Here is a 12,806-nt window from a genome sequence, read left to right as displayed (position 1 = left end):
CCATAAAAAAACTTATCTTTTAAAAAAAAAGATAAACAAGATGCCAAGTCCATGCGCCATGTAAAAAAGAAATAAAAAAATTTTAGTTAAAAAAACTGGGCGCGTTGCTAAGTTTCAAAATTACAATGCACCTTAAAGTAACATTAATTAATTTAAACACAAAACATATTTTAACTGTAATGAGTTTAAAAGTAACAATTTAATTTTAATATTGTTAGAATATTATTTAGCAGCGCTCCCAGTTTTTTTAACTAAAATTTTTTTATTTCTTTTTCACATGGCGCATGGACTTGGCATCTTGTTTATCTTTTTTTTAAAAGATAAGTTTTTTTATGGTACGATTCTACATTTGCAAATTTAAATTTTTACTGATTCATTATACGACTCTATATATGTCTGCAACTTTAATTTTCCACTGGTACAAGTTTCTACTTTCACTTGGCGCAATTTTTTTTTTATTTCATTACTTTTGTTACGATTGTACATGGGTTTATAATCGATAATTTTTCATACAATTCTATTGTACATGGGTTTGCAATGTAGGATTCTACATAAGTTTGCAATGGATAATTTTTAATACAATTCTACATGGGTTTGCAATGGTTAATTTTTCATAGGATTCTACATGAGTTTGCAATGGTTAATTTTTCATAGGATTCTACATAGGTTTGCAATGGGTACGATTCTACATGGGTTTGCAATGGTTAATTTTGCCTAGGATTCTACATGGGTTTGCAATGATTAATTTTTCATAGGATTCTACATGGGTTTGCAATAGGATAGGATTCTACATGGGTTTGCAATGGATAATTTTTGTTAATGGCGTGCCCTTAACTGGTCGCCTTTTTTTACCTTTTTTTAAAGGTGAGTTTTTAGAGATTATATCAGTCATTTTTGTATATTTTTATGACCGGAATAGAACAATTATTAAACATGTTTATCTAAACTTCTTTGCTTAAAATGATGTGTACAATCATATCCTAGAATCCTGATCATTCCTCCTAAAGCACCCTATTTATATAAATTTACCCATATGTGTGTGTGTGTATGTGTGTGTGTGTGTACTAATGTTGAGCATTTTTTATACATTTTCTATTAAATTTAGATAAAAGTTGCAGGATTTCGAAAAAGAAAAAGTTGACACAGACTTTTTCCTAAACGGCGATTTTCAAGGTTATTTAAAGGTCACTTATATTTTCAAAATAGAATTACCTTAATTTTTCTCATATAAATCGATTCCTCGCAATATTTACTATAAAAAGTTGTAAAGGTATAATTTTTATGTATCTACATAATCTTACATAAACTTCGAAATATTACAAATATTTTATTTTATGAAATATTTCAGTTTATGTAAAATTATGTTAACTATCTTTTAAATTATTCACTTTTAGCCATCTTACCCTTACAACCTTTTATAGTGAATATTGCAACAAATTGGTTTATATATATAATATATATATAACATCAGTTATTATTAATTGATGTTTACATTTATTTTTAGACTTACTAGAGCTCAAATGCTCCACATTTTTTGCAAAAACTGTTTATTCTACAGATTTCAAATATGCTTTTAAATGATGATTGAATATTTCCTTTTTTTAATTATTTTTATTATTATTTTTCAATCTCAATCAACTTTTATAACTTTATGCCAGCACGATACAAATACATGTGTCTTTATTTTTTTTATTATTTTCATTATTATTTTTCAATCTCAATCAACTTCTATAACCTTATGCCAGCAGGATACAAATACATGTATGTCTTTATTATTGTATCAACTCTTGTCTTTTCCATGTAACCATGTCTTCATAGTTTGAATTATCCCTTCATCTTCTCAATCTTTCGCAGAGATTTAATTAATTAAATACACTTCACACGAAATAATGTTTGCTAGAAGATATACAGCAAACGATAACTGTAAAAACATGATTACGTGGAAAGAACAAGAGTTGGTACAGTAAAGGCAAGTAAGTAAGTACATGTAATGTATCGTATTGGCATAACGCTATATCCGTGGAGCAGATAATGTGGCTGTAGAGGTAGTCTGCAGTGCAGCTAATGTGGACGTAGATGTTGATTGAGATAATTGTCTAATATAAAATAGAATTTAAAATTTAGTTTAAAAAGCTGTTGCATATATGAATAAAGTTTATTTTTTCTAAATTTGGAATATGTTTAATTAATTAATTTTTTAAGTCTATGTTTAATAAATTTTTTAAGTCTGTATTCAATAATTTTATTCATTTGATAAATACATGTATGTCTTTATTTTGATATGTTTAATATAATTAGAAATTTATTATTAATTAGATATGTAAACTATAAATTCATATATAATATTTGAAAATATATGTGAATATTTAAATTTTTATCTTCTCCTTCCTCTCATTCAATCTCTTTAATATCAATATGTGTATGTGTGTATACGCGCGCACATTTGTACGTATTTATTTAATTATTGGATAGTTGAGAGTACTTAATTGATAAAAAATTATGACAATAATAATCCTTTTGTTTTTTTTTCTTATTATTTACTCAGATTTTTTTGTCTATCTTATAAGATAAACACTTTAGAGATTGAATATTTCAAGTAAACTAATTGTAAGTAAATTTCACATTAATGCATATAGATGTTTAATCATGAATGTACTAAATAAGTACACAAGACGAACAGTGAGTGAGTGAGTGAGAATGAGAGAGTGTGTGTGTGAGAAAGAGAAAGAGAGAGAGAGAGAGAGAGAGAGAGAGAGAGATAGAGAGAGAGAGAGAGAGAGAGAGAGAGAGAGAGAGAGAGAGAGAGAGAGTTAGCCAACATAACCCCGCACGCTGCCGATATGGCGGAGCGCCACTATCGCCATCTGTTGTAAAACGTGCGAGATGGACAAAATTACCACTACATGCATCTTGCATGTGTTGTGTACGTGTGATATATGTGTGCGCATGTGTTGTATACGTGTGAATACGTGTAGCACGATACTACTATGTATGCGTGGTCGATGATGATAATGATGATAATGATGATGATAATGATGATAATGATGACGGGGACGTTTCTTAATAGAAATTTTTCATATTTCGACTTTGCATTTATATATCTCTGCTTACAAATCACGTAGAGCAGAAATAAAGACACTTTTATTATATAATTCGAACTCAATCTATCGATTAAGTCTAGTATAAACTCGATTGCTTCAGCCATTATTGAGGATTCGAAATATTATAAAGACTCAAATGTCCGACTCGCGTTAAGATACACGGTGTCTCCGCTACGCCCTTAACTGGTCGCGAGACACTACCGTGTCTCTTGATATAAATACGGTGAACTGTTGTTATATTCATGGAATCCTTATTTATGTGAATATATTAAAAAAGAAGAATAACATCTTTGATACTAAGTTGCAAGAATCCGAGTAGTTTCAATCATTAATAATAGTGGTAAAGATAGTAAGGTCCCATAAATATAATTACAATTGAGGCGCATTGTTTACGTTATCTTGTAAATTAAAGAAAAGATTTTATGGAATATTTTATGACAAATAGTCGGTCATTAGAGTTTATCAATTTTTATAATTCATTCACCATTGTGATTAAGATATTTACTAAGACGATTCATCATTTTAACTATTCCATAAATAAGATTACTCAATTTCAAACATGTTGATTATAAGGTTCACACATTGATTAATAGGTTTGCACACATTAATTATATTTCGCATTTATTGTTCATACCGTTAGGGTTGTAAGAGATGGCGACGACTAGTAATTTATAGGTATGCGCTTGTTGTGTTGGATTGGTCGCGTTACTAGTCCCTAGACTAGTTACAACTAGAAGATTCCCTATGCCGGTATTACTAACGATAAATGATAAAAACGTCTAATTCTAAGTTAAATCATTCTCAAAATAGTTAATTATATAGTAAAAGATGTAAAAAACTTTGAAGTCACCAGATGATAATTAAAAAATGGTAGTAATTTAATTAACCAACTCTGGCTATTTAATGATCTTTATTTAATATTCACGACGTTTCGGCCATGGGTTTCGGCCCTTATCAAGTGCTAAAACACAACTTTCTATATAGAAACTTAATTTCTGATCTTAGAATGTGACATGATATAATGTGAAACAATTAATTAAAGACTTAACAGAAATTAAGTTTTTATATAGAAAGTTGTGTTTTAGCACTTGATAAGGGCCGAAACCCATGGCCGAAACGTCGTGAAAATTAAATAAAGATCAGTAAATAGCCAGAGTTGATTAAATTACTACCATTCATTAATTATATAGGTTCTCGCAAGAAATGATGTTAGCGCGAAAAAATTAGAGTTTCGACCAATGGCAGGACGTCACACTTCCCCTTTTATTTAAGAACAAATTTCAATAATTTTGAAAGAATTTGTTCTATGTCTTTTAGACGATCCCATAGATCCTGATAGCGATAATTAGAGTCGAGAGTATTTGTACTTGCTGCTGATTCGATATTGGATGAAGCATTATCAATTAATCTTGAAAATCCGTCGATTGTTGTTGTTAACTCTTTGATGGTTCCCTAGGGTGCGGACGGTGGTGGTGATTCGTCAATTTCCTTTTTTTCATTCTTAGTCTTATCAACAGGTCTTCGGGCGAGATGAAGCAGCAGGTTGGTGAGAGAGCTCCAGATTGCTCCAAATAAATGCATGCTTCATCCGTAAGCTGAATGTAAAGCATAACTATGGATCGCCGTGTCGATAACAATTTTTATTAAACGGACAATTATCAGAATGCCAAGTATTCCAGCGGATGCAGATCCGAAGGAAATGAATCTATTCCAGACTCGTGAAGCGGCTATTTTATTAAGCGATGCTTTGTCTAACAGGTTATACATAGAGACGGCATCAGGATTGATGAAGTAATCAGTAATTTCTCTTGCGATTATATTAAGAAAAGCGGTCTTCTCGGCAGAAAACATGATGTAATCCCTTAATTTTTTTATATCGTTTTCGGAATATATTCCACTGATAGCCAGGAGTCCCGGCGTTAGATAATCCCAACTTAAAGCTGTCATTGGTTTTAATTGTTGCGGAGGTTGTTGTCTAGTTTGAGGCTTACTAAAAGTAAAAATTATAATTTTTAATTAATAACGCGTCAACATAATAAACAGATAAGAAAAGATTTTCATTGTCGGAGAGTCGCGAAAGCGAGAGCAAGAATAAGTAAGGAGCAAGCGAGATGGACATCAAAGTGTTCCGCCGTCTCGCTCACCATATGTTTTTTTATCTCCATTTTTGCGTGAACATGTTAACCGCCAACCATCAAAAATAAAACTTTTATTTCGTATATTATCGTATTGAAAACTAATGTAATAGATTAATGAGATTTAATCAATTAAAATGACACCAAACACGACATTAATAGGACAATTTTTAATTAGATGTATAATTATAAATAATTATTGTGAAATATATGTTTTAAATTTGCCAGCGACAGTTTATTCTCACACGTCATCGAAAAGTATGAGTGTGTGACAAAAATAAGGAATGCGCGAACAGTAAGCGGGCTGAAGCGTATGCCTTTCGCCCGTTCGCTGCTCGCGCGTTCTTTACTTTTGTCACACACTCATACTTTTCGTTGACGTGTGAGAATAAATTGTCGCTGGCAAATCTAAAACATATATTTCACGATAACTATTTATAATTATACTTCTAATTAAAACTTGTCCTATTATTGTCATGTTTAGTGTCATTTTAATTGATAAAATTTTATTAATCCATTACATTAATTTTCAATACAATAAAATACGAAATATAAGTTTTATTTTTGATGGTAGATGGTTGACAGGTTTACGCAAGAATGGAGATAAACAAACAATAATTCTTTCTGGCAAACAGATAATTTTAAGTATGCACGCACGCACTCCTGCCGCTAAACGCTTAATGTTCTAAAGTCAAAATCTGCAGGCTTACGGCCTGCTTGACATAAGCATATCTTTTTATGTAAAAAGAGTAAAAGGATATGATGACAAAATAAAAAAAAAGGAAAGAAAAAAAAACAAAAATACGCAAAGCGACAATATATGTGTGAAACTAATAATTGTATGTAATTGTTCGCGAACGTGCTGCGTGAGAGAGAATCGCGCGACACAACAGGATAAATCACCCTTTCTTTTGTATCAAAAAGAGTTTAATTTGAATACACACTTAATTACAAAATACTTGAACAAGACTTATTATAACAGTTAATTATTTCAGTGAAAATGTAATCGAGAACAAAGTGCGGAATAAGCGGCGGTCGTCAACGAGATTTTTGCGGATCAAATAATATGCGGTTTGCGTTATGCGGTCACTGCGGAAAGCGATAAGGCGCGGATTTCGGGTGCAAGCTCTCTTTTATGGGTTTCCGAAGAAAACCCACTTTTTCAGGAAGCGCCAATTATTATGAGCAATTTAAATTGTGCTCGAGGTGACTCGAGGGCACAGCTCATTATTGGCCGCTTCGCTAAGATGCGCAACGAACTCGCGTTTTGCCATGCGCGCGCGGCCGCTCGCTATTTCTAATTGGTGATCGAGGCCGCGTGGCAATTTTGCGCATGCTTGTAGCGCGAAAAGTATCCGGTGAAAACGGTTTGCGATACCGCTAATTGTTTGTGTGCAAAGAATGTTTGTGTGATGACAGGTTTAATTTATGACAGCTTTTTACCGTGACAAACATACAAAAAAGACCGTGACTTTTATTATTGATGCTGATCGATAATTCTAGAATTTACTAAAATTTTACTTAGCATCTCAAACAGTAATTATTATATACGTGTGTGAAACTTATATGTAATCTGTGTGTTATTATTACAGAAATGTTAATATACTTCGTGATTCTCGCTTTTATAAATTCAACCCGCGCTTTAATCGGATTCGATTGTGGCGGACAACACCTGAATATCATCTCTGTATCGCTGCTCGATGTTGGAGAATGCAATCTCAATATACGGTTTGACGTGGTCTTTTTGAGCCCTTCACAAAGGCGGATGCGCCCGGCCGAGAAATGTCTGAGAGCGTTTTGAATTTCGCGTTTCGTACGAGTGAGCAGCGACCTTTTCGCTGACTCACCCTCACTCGGTAACGGGAGTCGAGGTGGTGGGCCAGGAGAGCTTACATTGTTTTAGGGAGAAGAGAACTTAGGCGGACAGCGGAGGGACGACCCCCCCCCCCGGACAGGGAGGAACGGAGACTGAGCGACCGGCCCGGTGAGTAGTAAAGAGCAATCAGGCATACGCGGTATCGAAAATATAAGAGAGAGATACTGCAAGTGAACTCGTTACAGACTCGGGTGGACGAACAGAAGCAGTCCGAAATAGGGAAGGAAAGGCGCCTGCATCCCTCCACAAGGATGATCACCCCTGAGGGGCCCACCACCACACATCGAAAGAAAGGCGGAGATCGTCCGGGACCGATCACCCCGAGACGATCTTCCTCAGCGGATTAAGGCTGTCAAGAACACCCTCATGCAGCCATACGAGGTGTGAACGGGACCGCCAAGAATGAACCTACAACATCGTCACTCCCGAGAGCTGACGTTCGAATTTGGCGGCGGAAGTCTGCGACCAACCGCGACAGACGGAGATCGATACGAGGATTAATTCCGGGCCTGGAGCGGAGCGCAACGCTGCCACGAAACCTGGCAACCGGGCCGGGGTGGCGCGCCGTGTCTCCCCCAGCGTATCTCCCGAGGTCCTGCCGGCCCGAGGCGAAGTCACTGTTCGGCAAGCCGGTGTCCTGCGAGCACAGAGACGACGACCCGCATCGAGCCGCTGCGACGCATTATTGTAAGGCCACTTCCTCGATCTTCCGGTAAGCGCAGATTTGGCAGAGACCCGTGGGTTATTGGAATATTATCGTGTTACCGAGCAATTGTGCTCGTAATAATTTAATACCGAAAATTTGTTGGGAAACTCACGGCACTCACGTCGATTTCCGCGTAATTACGTTTTTACGCATCTCTTTGCCTTCTTCGCCTCTCCGAGAAACACCGAAAACGAGTCGACAGTCACTTTGTTATTGTATCAATGTTGTAAGATTATATCGAGCCATTTAGTACCGAGTTTTGAGAATAAATTTCGCTGGATTAATGTATGGCGTTTACGATTTCGAGCGGACTACAAAAGGAGGAGAATAACAATAATTAGATATTTAGAGAAAACCCAGCGACCTCCTCCAAGCTCGACGATTATATTATATCAACGCCTGGTTTATATACACTATTAATTGGAAATATACTATTATTATTTTATCTTAGATCTGATTGCAGTTTATGTCGATGTTTCCTCTCTCTCTCCGAGACTGCGATTCCGACTCTTCTTGCGGAAAGAACCCCGACACTCTACCCCCTGTTGATACCGAGCTTCCGAGGCTGAGCCGTCGTGTCCGCTAATTAGTTGTCGCGATTATAATGAGTGGTGCGGCCTGACCGTACCTGGCGTACCAAGATACAATACCGAATAGCGATTAAAAGAACGGAGAGCGGCACGACGAGGTTGCGCAGCGGTCTCTCTCGCTCTCTCTCTCTCTCTTTTGACGAGAGAGGACGGAGAGACGCTCGCAACGGAAACCAAACTCTACAGATGTTTATGTACAAATTTTACAACTCTCGGATTATGACCATGCTGAGGTCATTCAATGCAAGATGGATATCTCAAGGACAATTTATTACTGCGGAATGCATTCGCACGTTTCCATAGTTAATAATGGAAGAGCAGAATACATTCACGAAACTGGATATACTGTATGTCGAAAGATGTTCTACGAAGGGACTTTCTCCTTGAGAGCAACGTTATTCAAAAATTAAGAGCTAATCAGACTACCTATCACAGCCTTACATTAGCTGGCCGTATCAGTAATGACGGAACTTGCAAAGGAACTCAGTACTCCGATCCTTACGGAACTTGGGACAACGTTATCGTTCAAGCTGCTGTCAAAATTTCCCTGAGAAGCACGCATGTTCCTGTGCAATTAAATTCAGGAAAAATAATGCTAAAATCCGGAACCATTTGCCGATTAAGCGAAGGATTTTGCATTGATTCAGAAAATGGATACACTTACTAGAAACCTGTACACGTACCTACCTGCAACTTTCACCAATACGACGTTCTTTACGAGGGACCTGCGACCAGAATCACCGACGATTCAAGCAACCCTCCTGCTGCGATCGTTTACAGCCTGACGACGCAGGACATCACCTTTGCTCTCACAAAGACAAAAGAACAGCCTCTGTGTGGATACACCTTATTCCACACGGAACACCCTAAATTGTTTATTTTGGAAACAAAAAGGGAGACACTTTTGCTAGTCGCGGTATTATCCCCGTGGATAATTTAGACATTTTTGCATATATGAATTCCAAATGTGTATATGTGGAAAAACATATTCGACAACAAATGACTTCATTATATTATAACGTCATGCAACAAAAATGTGAATTAGAACGACATATAATTATTAACGCCCTGTCGTTCGCCACTCTTCAACCGGATAAATTTGCATATCGATTAATGAAAGGACCTGGGTACATAGCCGTCACTACGGGAGAAACAACTCACATTATCAAATGTATTCCTGTGGACGTTATAGTGAGAAAAACAAAAGAATGTTATACAAAATTGCCTATAACAGTCCATAACTCTTCTTTGTTCCTTACTCCTACATCTCGAATAATTACCAAATTCGGAATCCAAAAAGAATGCAGCTCAGAATTGCCTACGATGTATCGCATCGAGAAAACTTGGATTCAATTCACACCGGAGCCTCAAATTAGACAACAACCTCCGCAACAATTAAAACCAATAACAGCTTTAAGTTGGGATTACCTAACGCCGGGACCCCTGGCTATCAGTGGAATATATTCCGAAAACGATATAAAAAAATTAAGGGATTACATCATGTTTTCTGCCGAGAAACCCGCTCTTCTTAATATAATCGCAAGAGGAATTACTGGTTACTCCATCAATCCTGATGCCGTCTCCATGTATAACCTGTTGGACGAACAATCGCTTAATAAAATAGCCGCTTCACGAGTCTGGAATGGATTCATTTTCTTCGGATCTGCAACCGCTGGAATTATACATATAACTATATAACAATATATACTACATTATAACAATATATACTACACAATTATAACTATATAATTTAGCAATCATAACTTCATTTTATTATATTAAATTGCAATAACTAGAATATAGCAGAGAATTATATAAAGAATGATTTCAGAAACGTATAGGAGCTAGCAAGCGAACAATAGAAACTCCAACGTGCGGCTACCGTTTGAACTTTCTTTGTCGCCCGGACCGCCCCCGATCTTGATACGATAAGCAACCCCGCGCCTTTCGGGATACTAACATCTGCACGTCATGAACCTCGAGAATCAACAAATCATAGACTTTTACGACTTATTCTCTCTTAGATTTTCTCGTCGCCTATCACCTCATATGGTCATGATAGATCCTATTGACCATATTTGGTTAAAAGAAGAGCTCACTCATTGCCTTCTCAGGACCCCCAAACCACCCCCTTCTTTTATAAGAGAATTGATTGATATCTTCCTAGGAAAGCGATTTCGTGAGAATCCTCCCACCCAAAAATTTGCACACAACACCAAGATTTTTCGTTTTTGAGGAGTATATAAATCCTAGAAAATCTGGCCATGCGACGACATTTCATCATAGAAAAGTTACAGTGTACGAAAAGTTACTCGTACATTTTAAATTGTCGCTAGCCAAGAAGTACAGCAACAATTTCGTACCATCCTAAAAAAATCATAACGATTTATACCGCAAATCTCGAAAAATATATATAACTTTGTCAACGACGCCTAATTGCTGTAACCTCGCGTAAATTTGTAACTTAGTACATTATTCTAGTCACGGGTTAGCCGTCCACCTCGCTGATTTCTTAATTCTTAATTGCGCACCAGTTGTAATCGGGTTAAAAACGAATAAAGAACTTCAGAGCATCGTACAACTTAGTGTTTGATTTCGCCATAAGCACCCCACGACCGAGGTCCTTGCAAGGAAGCGAAGCTGGCCAAGCACATCACAGGTCTACAAAGAGTTCGTCGTCTTAAAGGTAGGAATCTGTTAATCACACAGATTATCCAACACTCCAGCATTACATAAAAATTCGAACGAGTTTCGAAAGTCGCGTAGATTTTTTTTCAATCATTATCCAATCACTTTCCAAATGTACTATCAATAATGTTGCGGATGAGAGAGAGAGAAAAAGAGAGTTGAGAGAGAAAGAGAAAGAGTGAGAGAGAGAGAGGGTGTGTGTGTGTACATGTACGCATGCATGTGTGGATTTGTGAGAATCGAGGAATGCAGTGTGGAAAACTGATATTTTGCAATATCAAATTTGGCGCGTCAATTCGCGTCAATCGCCTAACGCTAATCACGCTGCGCGCGTTTCGCGCGCAAAACGCCTTCGGCAGTCGCCAGCCCATTTACGCGGGCTGGTCAAACAAAAACAGCAGAGTCAAAACAGTTTTGTCCTCCGACACTCGAGAAGATTCCATATCATTACATTGCAAAATTACAAATTCGGTAATTTTACATTAGAATTTTCTCGAAGGTCGGCGGGATAAAACTGTTTTCCCGCGCGCCTTTTCGCACTCATCTTGTCGCCGCTCGCACGCACCGACCGAGAGTTTTCTTTACGCCTTTTTTCACAAAAGTTCCGTAGTATCGCACTTCTCGCGCATACTCAAGTCGTTTTGTCGATTGCACTTCTTGCAATCTGTGCAGTGTATCACGCTACCAGTGCGCGATTTGCATTTTTTTGTAAATAGTGTAAAAATACTGTTTCGGAATCGTTTCTGTGATTATTGCTCGCCTCGACTTTTGTATTGTATGCGCACGCGCGAGTACACAGCTCAACGGTAAAAAACATTACAAAGCCTGTCATTGTCTGCGCTCTTATTTTCGTTAATTCTCCCACTTTTCTCGGAGACCGGCAGGTTCGAGCGATCCGATGCCCGTTTCCAAGATGAGTCAGCGTTCTGCCGTCTAAGCAATAACAAGCCGGTCAAATTATATTGAAATTTATCGCTCTGTATTCTTCGTAAGGCGCGTCAACCGATTTCTGCACAAGTTGTATATCTCCGCGCTACGGCGTTTAATCCGATCCCATTGAAAGAAGGACGAGCGAAAAACGATTAGGCGCTGAGAAACGACACCATAGTCACCGTCCAGTGACAAAAAATAAAAGGAGTGTTTGACAACCGACGAAGCCTTTGTTACTACACCTACTCATTCCTTGCTCACCGATCGTTCAGCAAACGATATCAGCCGATTATCAACCTAAACAAATACAGTGCCGTCTTTGTTAACATTGTCTTCCTTTCTTTTTGTGTCGTTGTGCTGTGCTCCGTAGTTCTTATCACTATTCACTCGCACTCTGGTTCGCACTCCGCGTTGCCGCGAATTCGCACATTTTTTGGTCCTTCGAGTCGGATTTTCCGCGTCTTCGTCGCGTCTGGCATCTTCGGTGCTTTGCAGTCAAAGTGTGTGCGCGACCGCTGTGACCTGTGACAGACAAAATGGATAAATTGATTGACGCTCAGCACGAACTTCACGTGCGTATATTACGTAGTATCGACAATCTACGAAAAATCGGAGCGGCCAAGCTGAACGTGGACACCATCCAAGCTGCGATCCGCCTTCTGGACGACAAATGGGCCAGATTTCAGGAGCTGCACGAGGAGCTCCGCGACAAATACTGGAAGGAAATCAAGCACGATGTGTACACCTCAGTAACGACCTCCCAAGCAAGATCGAAACGGC

Source organism: Nylanderia fulva, unplaced genomic scaffold, assembly GCF_048542155.1.
Source record: "Nylanderia fulva isolate GAGA-0341 unplaced genomic scaffold, ASM4854215v1 Scaffold56, whole genome shotgun sequence".
NCBI lineage: Eukaryota > Metazoa > Arthropoda > Insecta > Hymenoptera > Formicidae > Nylanderia > Nylanderia fulva.
The sequence above is the reverse complement of the archived record's forward strand: the minus strand, read 5'-3'. Positions refer to the sequence as shown.